The 10,865-nt window shown below is 48.9% G+C and overlaps 1 long non-coding RNA gene across 1 annotated transcript; it reads right to left on the minus strand.

Moving 5' to 3' along the window:
- Positions 1 to 8,360: 8,360 nt before the first annotated feature.
- Positions 8,361 to 10,838, minus strand: LOC123384236. The gene is made up of 2 exons (XR_006594965.1): positions 9,987 to 10,838; positions 8,361 to 8,517 (listed from the first exon to the last, which is right to left on the minus strand). It is a non-coding gene; the product is annotated as an uncharacterized LOC123384236 (long non-coding RNA).
- Positions 10,839 to 10,865: the final 27 nt, after the last annotated feature.

A 10,865-nucleotide genomic window follows, 5' to 3' on the forward strand; every position in this document is an offset into this window, starting at 1 on the left:
TTATTAGTTAAGACAACGGTGGGCTCAGCTGTCACCTGGTGATGTTTCCAACTCTGAAACAATGGTTTTACAAAGGAACAAGAGAATGTGCTTCAGAACTTTCCACAATGAGGGAAGGAAGAGGGAAATTGAAAGGGATGAACCCTAAGAAGCTTTTCCTGCAACGACCCCTGTGGGGAGAGGCAAGGACCAGACAGTGAGGAAGTGATGGACAACAGTACACCAAGTGCCTCCCTCGCACATGGGAAAAGCCCGGTTCTGAGGGCACAAGGACCAAGCAACTGCTTCCATGCCAGGGCTCCTTCTCTCAGTCCTGACTGAGGATGCTGTCCTGGAGAGGGGTGTTACAAGTTTGCACATGCATTTCATGGTTTAGGGTCAGAATCCTCATAGGACACCCCTTGCTCAAGTATGTGATCCGGGTGACACTTTGGTCATCAGACACATCAGAGGTTACCTACAAGGGGGCCCTCCCATGAAGACTTCTGAGAGGTGGGCCAGAGAGGGATAAAATGGGCTGGGAGGGAGGGTGCATGCCTTACCCATGAACACCATCTGTGGGCCCTTCCAAGTATCAGAGTCTTGGGGGATTCCAGCCATTGAATCTGATCCCTTCTCCTATTCACTCTGATCCCCCCACCCCACCCCAGCAACTGTCTCCTCACCCTTCACGTTGGGATCAGAGAAGTTCCTTAACACATCAGGCATTCAAGGAATTCTTGTTGACCACCGATGGGCACAGCTTCTGCCCAGGCACTTGTCCTCCAGATACATCATGCCAAGCAGGCATCAAGGGAGATACCAGAGCAGTGTGGGTAAGCTGGAGCAGCATACTGGGCTGGACTAGTTCTAATATTCTATTTTTAACATCTCCTAAGTGCCTACCTAGGTACAGGTGCCAATCAGTCATTGGGATTGCAAAGACAAAAAAGCCCCACTCTGTGCCAGAAGGACATTGCAGGGGCCCACTGACCCCAGGCCCACCACTGACCACAGAGCCCTGAGCATTGCCATGACCTCTGAACACATCTACAGCCAGCCCATCCCTAGAGCACCCAGGCCTGGGGTCTTAACTATGCAGCATCTTTCCTCAAAAACATGGGCCTAGAATGCCCCCACCGCCCACTACAGCCCTCAAGTTTCCAGAAAACCCACATATTCTGTTGGATATCTGCAGGCTGCAGGGGGATAAGCCAAGAAATTGACACCCCTTTAGAGTAAATGCTGAGAAGACTGTCTTCCTCAACCCTATGAGTCCTTCCCTCTGGACCCTTGGACCCCTGGAACTCAGGGCTGGTGAGCAGGGCTGGGCTGAGAGGCTGTCTTTGCATTGTTGTTGATCTTTCATTCCTCAGATGTGGCTTGGAACCTTGGAAATAAATGCTGAGATTAGCGTTTTCAAGTGTTTTCCTGAAACAGTAGTTGAGGCCAAAGATGTCTTGACGCTGCCATGGATGGGCCCACAGTGGGGAGCAGTCAGAGCTGGGGACAACTTGCTGCCCTCCGTGTCCCTGGGCTGATGCCCTTCACTCACCTGGTAATAGAATCTCTCAGTATCTGCTGGTGGCAGGAGGAGGTGGGAAGGGGGCGTCCAGGGGTTGTTCCAAAACTATGGACATCTCTCTAAGCTAGCCCATGTACCTGGTGGCTCTGCTCTGCATACTGGATCCCCTTAGAAATTACACCTGAGATCAGATTCTGTTAGTTCCCGGTTCCAGCCTCCATGCCAGCAGTCCATCTGCTTGTCCTGAGGCCAAGTACAATGTCATGGAAAGGAGGCCAACCCTGGGGCTGATCCCCACTTGGCAGCAGCAGGAGACCTGACACAAGCCATGGGAGGGGAGCTTACAGGAGGGTCTCAACTACAAGATGAATCTTTGAGTTGCTGCTCCATGAGTCAGGGCTCATTTTCTGGAAAACTCACTGGTGGGGGCAGCCTTCTCTGTCAACTCAAGATTTTTAGAAATATCTAATTGGATTTTATGTCAACTAATGTATTATGAAAGGACCTTATTTGATCTTATAATCTTTGATGCAGCTGAATTAACAAACATGGGCCCTATTTACAGAATTCACCAGGTTGCCAATGAATAAGCATCCTGAAATCAGAAAGTACTGCATCGGGAATCCAGGTCCCCAGTGTAATCCCTTTGCAAACTGTGATGTTTGCAAACTTGTGAAGACATAGGATGTACTTTGCAAGGACCACCGATACCCTTGATCCTCAGAAGGTGAGAAGGACACAAGCTTGAGTTATGGCTGACGAGCACACGGTAGAGATGCCTGGGCGATCCCAGGTCCCACTGGGGCTTTGGCACACATGTCTGCAAGGCCAGGCCATGGCTCATTGAACAGTAAAGCAATGAGGTTCCCAAGGAAGCAGCCCTGACACCCCCTTACCCATCTACTGGCTTTTTTATTTCTTGGATCTGCTGCTCACGGTTTCCCCATTCTTGCTCATGTCACTGCTGCCAGCATGCTTCTCCTGCAAGAGCAACCACCTCCTACCTTCCATGGTCTATGTTCCAGCCATCCTGCAGCTTCACTTGTTAGAATATAGCACAGAAGAGAGCAAGCAGTCAGGAGGTGGTGCCTGAGGGCTGCACCTGCGTGCAAAGTCGTGCCATCACTGTGACTGTCTGGACATCATGTGGCTACTTAGGGCCTCCTGGATGTCTGGGTTATCCACACACATGTCACATGGTCACATGCACATATGTGACCAACTGGCTGTGCCAAACTCTTGTTACCCAAAATGTTTGATCTTACAGAGGCTACAGCCCTACACTCCAGGTGACATTTAATTTCCTTAGGTTGACGGCCCTGAGGAACAGTTGTTCTGGCCAGCCCAGACCTTGCGTGTCCGACTCACAGAAGAACACGGGGTTTGTTTGCTGGGGCCAGTTGCCTCCATAATTGCACAGTCCCTCAAAGGCAGGCAGGAAGTCTCCTTCCACCTCTGGAGCACAGGGAGGAGCTGTAGCTGAAGGAGGTGGGGAAGACACCTCTTTGTCTCCACCAGGTGCATTGCCGGACAAGCTACCCTAGAGGTCATGGACCACAAAGGCTCATCGACAAAATCAGTATGCTGGAATCACAAAGTTCTTTAAATAAATTTGAATGGCACAGTGAGAAGCAGAGGGGATGAGACAGAGGAACATATTACCTAAATCCAGGGGTGCAAACATTAACATGCCCAGTCTCACTCTGTCACATTAGCCTTTCCTGCTTGTGGGGACCAGAACTCAAGTCTGAGCAAGAGTCCCACACCTGGAAGGGCCCAGGGCAAATGGCACACACTGGCTCCATCAGACAGGCATGGGGACAAGTATGCCTTGTCGCAGCATACCTGCACAGCCCTCAGTGTTCAGATGATCACCTGGCCTACATTGTACCTGAAATATATGCCAGTGCATATATATATTCTTGATCCCCAACAGAGAGGCTACAAGGAAGGTTGTGGCTTTGAAGACATGACTGCAGGGAACAGAGGATAGGTTCATCTGGGACTTCCAAAGGCAGTGTCTATGGAAGGTGGAGACCCTTCGTGAGACAGCTGGCAATGAGGCTGGAGATGCCATACCTCTGTGGTCTGAATGTTCGTGTGCCCCTCAAACTCATATTAGAATCCCAACACCTAAAATGATGGTGTTAGGAGAAGGGCCTGTGGGAGGTGCTTAGATCAGGAGGATGGAGCCTCTATGGATGGGAGTGGGGCCTTTACAAAAGAGACCCCACAAAGCTCACTCACCCCTCCACCAAGTGAGGACACGGCAAAGAGGTGCTGTCTGGGAGCCAGGAAACATGCTCTCACAGACAACTGATCTGTGGGCATCTTGATCTTGGACTCACTACTCACTGAGTGCAGACAGGGTGCACAAAGAAATATCTCCTGTCCCCATGAGGAGAAGATTCATGGGCTCATGTATTCCCTTGGGCAAGGTTCTACACTGCTTGGTCTCACAGTCAGGCCCCAGCCTAAGCCAGACCGTGCTCTCTACTGTCCTGGGGTGTGTCCCCTGAGCCAGGGTGCCCCCTACACCAACATCACACAGAACATGCAGATGATGAGGTGGGGGGGGGGGGGTTCTCCAGGGCCCAGGCCAAATGGCATGGTGGTTCTGCTCCCCTCCCCAACCTGGTCTTAGAAAAATTCTCAAACTTCCTGGATGTGGGCAGCATGCAGGGCTTAAGCATCACAGGCAGCACAGCATGCTTGGAAGGGCAGGTGCCACTGCCTGAGGACTCTGAGCTTAGCAAGGTGATCCTACAGTGCAGTCCTGAGAGATTCTCCAGGGGCCTGGACATGCTTCAGAAACAGAGAAATAAAAGACAGTGTGTGCCCTGTGCAGAAGTGGAAGGGGGTCTCCTTGGTGATGTTTCTTCCCAGTGGGCACAATGCTGAGTAAATGTTCGGTCTCCCACTGTGAAGGCACAGGGAGGAGACTGAGGCTTTCAGAACTAGCTTTTCTCTCTCATGCAGCATGTCCTTGTCCCATGCACTGCAAAAGCCCTGCCCAGCGAGCCTGTGAGCCCTGCCCCCTGTACCACAGCAGAGGGGAGGGAGGCCTGGAGGCTTCTCTGGTCAGGGCCCCACCGTCCTCTTCTGGACACAGTGCCATACTGCCCTGCCTCTGGTCCTGTGCGTCCGCACAAGTCTCCTGGCAGTCTTCTCCGGGGGCCTGTCACTTCACTGTGCACATGGCGTCCAGCACAGGCACATGGCTAGGCGGGGCTCCAGAGAAACAGCATTCTGCTTCAGGGAGGACAGATAATTATCTAATGCTGGCAGAACAGTAAATTTTCTGGGTCTGAAGTTTACAAACAAAATCTCTCTCTCTTTGAGAAGGCAGATTAACAAGGGAATACCTACTACATCACTATCTATGTAAATGATTTGTCCTGAACTCAATCTCTCTCTATTCTTTAAACAGGATGTGGGGGGGGGGGGGGGCTTGCATCATTGTTTCTGGGCTCCAGGCTATGCCGGCAATAGAGAAGTGACCATGAAGGAACATTCTCAGAGACCAAACTGACAGGTGGTGATGTTTAGGGAGGAGCTGGAGGTGACAGCAATCAGGGGCCTTCAAGGAGACCCCAGGACCCTCAGTCAGGGGAGAGCACCTTCCATGGGGTTCCCAGGAAACTGCCTACCAGTGGGGGAGGGGAAGACCATGCCCATGAAAGCACCTGGCCTCTGGCTTAGGAACCCTGGATATCCCACCACTAATAAGTTAATGAAATGAACCAAAGGCGTTAAACAGCAAAACAAGCTGGCCCACAGTGACTAAACAAGGAGAGGGAGCCTGATGCAGTCAACTTCAAAAACAAGAAGTCCTCCAAAGATGGGAGGTTGCAGAGAGATGCCCCAAAGCTTGGCTCCTAGCTCCTGGGAGGCTCTAGGCCTGCACACACATGAATCGAGAGGGCATTCTCAGCTCTTACTTCCTTTATGAAGGATAAGCTTGGGAGAAACCAGTGCCAGGAAAGCTTCTCAATAGGGGTGAGTGAGGTCCCATGGGCTGCCCTGGATGGGAAAGTCACCTGTCCCAGCCCCTTCAGGGAATAAGCTACACTGAGGCTCTGACCCCAAAGGGTCCCACCTAATAGATGTGAGGGAAGAATGAATTTGGGGCACATGACTGGCACAGAATTATTAAGCAAGGAACACAGAATATTGTCATGACATTTCTACAGCCAGGATGAAGTTGCACATGGGGATACTGAGCCAAAACCTAACCCTGGCCCACATCATCAGGAGGCCCCTGAGCCCAAATTCTAAGCCTGACATGCACCCTAACACTCAGCCCACTGGGCAGATCACTGCACTGCTGGTGGTTCAACCACTGCCACCTCCCTCAACCTAACCCTAACCCTAGTCGCAGCTTTGGCTTTAAGGCGGCCCACCTCTTAGGTCTGAGGAATAAACGATAGAGGGGACCATGTCCAGAGCAGAGGTATTAAGCTATCAACACAGAATTTCACTATGGTATTCCCATGACCAATATGGAGCTGTAGATGGGGATCCTGAACGAAAACTGACCCTGGTGCAAACCAAAAGCTGTCCCCTGAGATTCAAGCCTAGGCCTGACCCACACCCTAACACATGCCCTCAACTCAGCCCCCTGGATCATTGAACTGGCACCTGCCAAGACATAACCCTAACCCTAGCCATTGCCTGGGCTAAGGGGGTATTCCACCTCCTAGGTCTGAGATAAGAATGGATGTGGGGACCATGACCTGAACAGAATGATTCACCGAAGAACACAGAAGTTTGACATGCCATTTTCATGGCTGGGATGGAGCTGCAGATGGGGATACTGAGCCAAAACCTAACCTTGTCCCAAACAATAGGTTTCCCCCTGAGCCCAAAGCCAAAGACTGACCCACACCCTAACACGTGCCCTCAACTCAGCTGTCTGAGGAGATCACTGAATGAGTGGTGGTTGGGCCCCTACTTCTTCTTGGGACCTAACCCTAACATTAGTCATGGCCTGGCCCCAAGGAGGTTCCACCTCCTAGGTCTGAGAAAAGAACTGATTTGGGGCCCATGACTGGCACAGCATCATTCAGCAAGGAATCCAGGAGCTTGCTATGAAATTTCCAGAGTCAGAATGGAGCTGCAGAAGGGGATCCTATGCCAAAACCTTATCCTGAACACACAAATAACTGATCCCTGATCCCAAACCCTAAGCCTGTCCCATACCCTAACAGGGACCCTCAACTCAACCCCCCAAGGAGATCACTAAAATGGTGTCAGTTCTGCCCCTGCCACCTCTCAGGACCTAACCCTACCCATAACCAAGGCTCTTGCCCTAAGGGGGCCCACCTTTTAGGTCTGAGGAAAGAGCAGATTTGGGGCCAATGACTGGAACAAAATATTGCAGTGAAGAATGCAGAATTTCACAGTAACATTTTCAAGGCCAGGATGGAGCTTAGATGGGGATGTGGAGCCAAAACCTAACCCAGGCCCACTCAGTCATCTGGTTCCTGAACCCAGTCCTAACCCTGACCCAAACCCTAACAGGCGCCCTCAACTCAGCCCTCCAGGGAGATCACTGCAGTGCTGTTGGTTGAGCCCCTGGTGGTCAGACTCTGAGGTCCTGGGACCTAACCCTAACACTAATCATGGCTCTGGACTTAAAGGGGCCCACCTCCTAGGTCACAGAAAAGAATGAATTTGGGGCCTATTATCCAAGAGGAATCCAGGCGTTCACCATGACAATTCCAGGGTCAGAATGGAGCTGCACTAGGGGATTCTGTGCCAAAACCTGAACCTGGAATACACATACCATCAGCCATTCCCAGATCACAAACCCTAAGCCTGTCCAACACCCTAACTCACGCCCTCAACTTAGCCCTCCGTGGAGACCACTGAACTGGTGTCGGTTCTGCCCCTGCCACCTCCCAGGACCTCACCCTAACCCTAGCCATGGCTTGGCCCTAAAGGGGTTCCACCTCCTAGGTCTGAGGAAAGAACAGATTTAGGGACCATGACCAGCACAGAATGTTTCAGAGAGGAACCCAGAATTTTGCTATATCTCCAAGGCTGGGATGGAGGTGCAGGAGGGGATCCTGAGCCCAAACCTAACCCTGGTCCACCCCATCATCTGGCTCCTAAATGCAACCCCTAAGCCTGATGCACACCCTAACAACTGAACTCCACTCAACCCTCTGGGCAGATCACTGCACTGGCCGGCATTTTGGCCACTGCCACCCTGCTCGATTGATCCCTGATCCTAGCCATGGCTCTAGCTTGAAGAGGGCCCACTGCTTAGGTCTGAAGAATAAATGACATAGGGGATCATGTCCAGTACAGAATTATTCAGCCACAAACCCAGAATTGCACCGTGACATTTCCACACCCCGTATCCCCTAGAGCAGGTCCTCAGGAAACCCAGCTTCTGTCAGCATGGACAAGTCCCCACATTCTCCCCTCCCGAAACCCTCCCACACACCCCGCAGCGGGTCCTGAGGAGGAGGAACACCAGTCTGTGCAGGTGGAAAAGTGGCCGGCTGGCGGCGCATGTGCCACTCAGGTCAGGGAGCTGAGCTCTGGCACCCCCTGCAGGCATTGAAGGCAGTGCAGGATTCACTGGGCTACCTCTAGTCTAGGTGAATCCGTTAACTTTTGGAAACACAAACTGAAATGGAGCCCAATATCCCCCAACTTCTCCAGGAATACTTAAAGAACAACTAATTGGAAACAAAATGCAGTGAGACGAAACGAGGTGAAATGAAATGAAATGAAATGAAATGAAATGAAATGAAATGAAATGAAATGAAATGAAATGAAATGAATGAAATGATGAAACGAAACGAAACAAGACAAGGTGAAATGAAATATAAACACAAACTTCGCAACTTACACCAGATTTCACTCAAAATTGCAGATCCATTTAAAGTGCAAAACTGTGAAGGCAGGTCGCTCAGTCATTTGAGTGTCCAACTTTGGCTCAGGTCTCATGATCTGGCAGTTCGTGACTTCCAGACCCACATATGGCTCGTTGCTGTAGCCTGTCAGCACAGACCCCGCTTCAGATCTTCTGTCCCTCTCTCTCTCTGCCCCTCCCCCGCTTGCGCTCTCTCAGAAATAAATATTTTTTTAGAAGTGCAAAGCTATCAAAATATCAAAAAGAAAACATAAAACAAAACCTACATGACCTTGGGGTTTTAAGACACCAAAACCAATCCACAAAAGAAAAAAACTGGTAATGTGAACTTTATAAAATTAAAACTTTTACTCCATGAAAGACCTTGTTCAGAGACCCAAAAGGCAAGCCTACAAACTGCAAGAAATAGTTGCAACACACACATCTGATAACAGATTTGTATTCAAAATACATTAAGAACTTTCAGAAGACTCTCAGAAGTCAACAATCAGAAAACACACAACCTAAATGAAAATGGGTAAGGATCTGAAGAGACAGCTGGCCAAAGAAAATAGACGGATAGTAAATAAGCATACAAAAGTATGCTCTACATCCATGTATCATTAGGAAATTCCAAATTGCTACACACCTATTAAAACTGCTAAACTCCAAAAAAAATTTGACAATGCCAATTGTTAGAGAGTGCAGAATGAGAAGAACCCTCCTTCATTTGGGGAATGCATGTGCAGCCACTTTGGAAGTGAAAACTAGTAACAGGAAACCTCACTAAAATGAAGTCTAGGAAGGCTTGGCAGGAGAGACTCTCACACCTACCACTCTACATCAATTGCAGACCCAACGGGACCCTTTTACTATCGTAGCAGGAGGAAGAAAGGTTTCCTCCTCCCCAGACAACAGCTCAGCCAATGACAGACTGTCACAGGTCAGCCAATGAGAAGCCACTACACATCAAGCCCCCAGTTTACTCCAGTGAACTTTCTGTTTAGGACAGTGCCTCCCAACTTCCTCGGTTTCCTCTATAGAAGACTAATGCTCCTCTGCTTTGTTCCGTGTGCTTATGGTTTTGCCTAAGCTTGCTTGTCTTGGATTGAAATTCTCAACTATTCCCAAATAAACCCATTTTTGCTGGTAAAATAATTGGCGATTTCATTTTTAAGTTTAACAGAAAATAGTTTGGCATTTATCCCCAAAGTTAAACAAGTCTTGCCTTAAGAATCAACCATCATCACACTTCAGGTACTCACACAACTGCTTTGAAAAACTATTTCCAAACAAAAACTCACATGCAGCTATGCACAGCAGCTCTATTCGTAATGGCAAAAGTCTTCAAGAAATCAGGATGTCCTTCAAAACATGAATCCATAAGCAAACAGGTGCATCCATGTGAAGGAAGCAGAATATGCCACCATGCCCAAGATAAGTCTCTTGGGCACAAGCATTATTTGGGGCTAATTGATTTTAACAGACAGAAGACAGAAGAGAATCTCTGAAAACCGAATAAAAGTTGTCCTTTGGTGAGAAAAATTTACATTTACAAAGGAACCCTCCATTTGTAACAAAGTCTCTGGACTTAAACCTGATTAACAACCTTACCCCTCATATACTCTTGCTTGGTCTGATAGCCTCCCTTAATCGGCCTTCCGACTACTGAAACATTCCAAGTGATTACTTCAGCCATTTGGGGAAGTTAATCAGTTTTCCTGAGTATGTCCCACGTATACAGGATGCAAACACACAATTACACTTCTGTTTTTCTCCTGTTAATCTTTTATCACAAGAAGTAGTCTCAGCCAAGAACCTAGAAAAGTAAAGAAAAATTATTTTTAGTCACCTATACATGCAAGGCACTACTACTCAGCAGTAGAAACGAATGATCCATCACCCCTTACAAAGACATGGATGAATCGTACACACATTTTGCGAAGTAAAAGAGTCCAGTCTGAAGAGGCTACGTACTGTATGGCCCCGTTTATAGGACATTCTGGAAACGGCAAAACTACAGAGATGATAAACAGATCATGTAGTTAGAGTTCAAGGTATTCCGTATATTTTAGTGATAGGTATGTGCCACTACGCATTTGGCAAAACTCATAGATGTTTCCAGCCCAAAGACTACATCATGATTATTCCAACTGAATCATTTAGGATGTGGGATTGTCACAAGATATAATCCAGAATGTGATACATAATCTAACTGTACTAGAAATGTATGAAGAAACTCACTGTAGGTGCCGGGGCAGAAAGTGCTAACCTAAGCAGCTTTGGAAATGAATGAAATGTGTACTGAAAGCACATAAACAGTGGACTCTATAAAATTCTTCCCCATGATACATAAAAACTATCAACATAGGGGCCCCTGGGTGGCTCAGTCGGTTAAGCCTCCGACTTCAGCTCAGGTCACGATCTCACAGCTTGTGGGTTCAAGCCCTGCGTCGGGCTCTGTGCTGACAGCTCAGAGCCTGGAGCCTGCTT

The sequence above is a fragment of the Felis catus genome, chromosome A3, assembly GCF_018350175.1.
Source record: "Felis catus isolate Fca126 chromosome A3, F.catus_Fca126_mat1.0, whole genome shotgun sequence".
Classification (NCBI taxonomy): Eukaryota; Metazoa; Chordata; class Mammalia; order Carnivora; family Felidae; genus Felis; species Felis catus.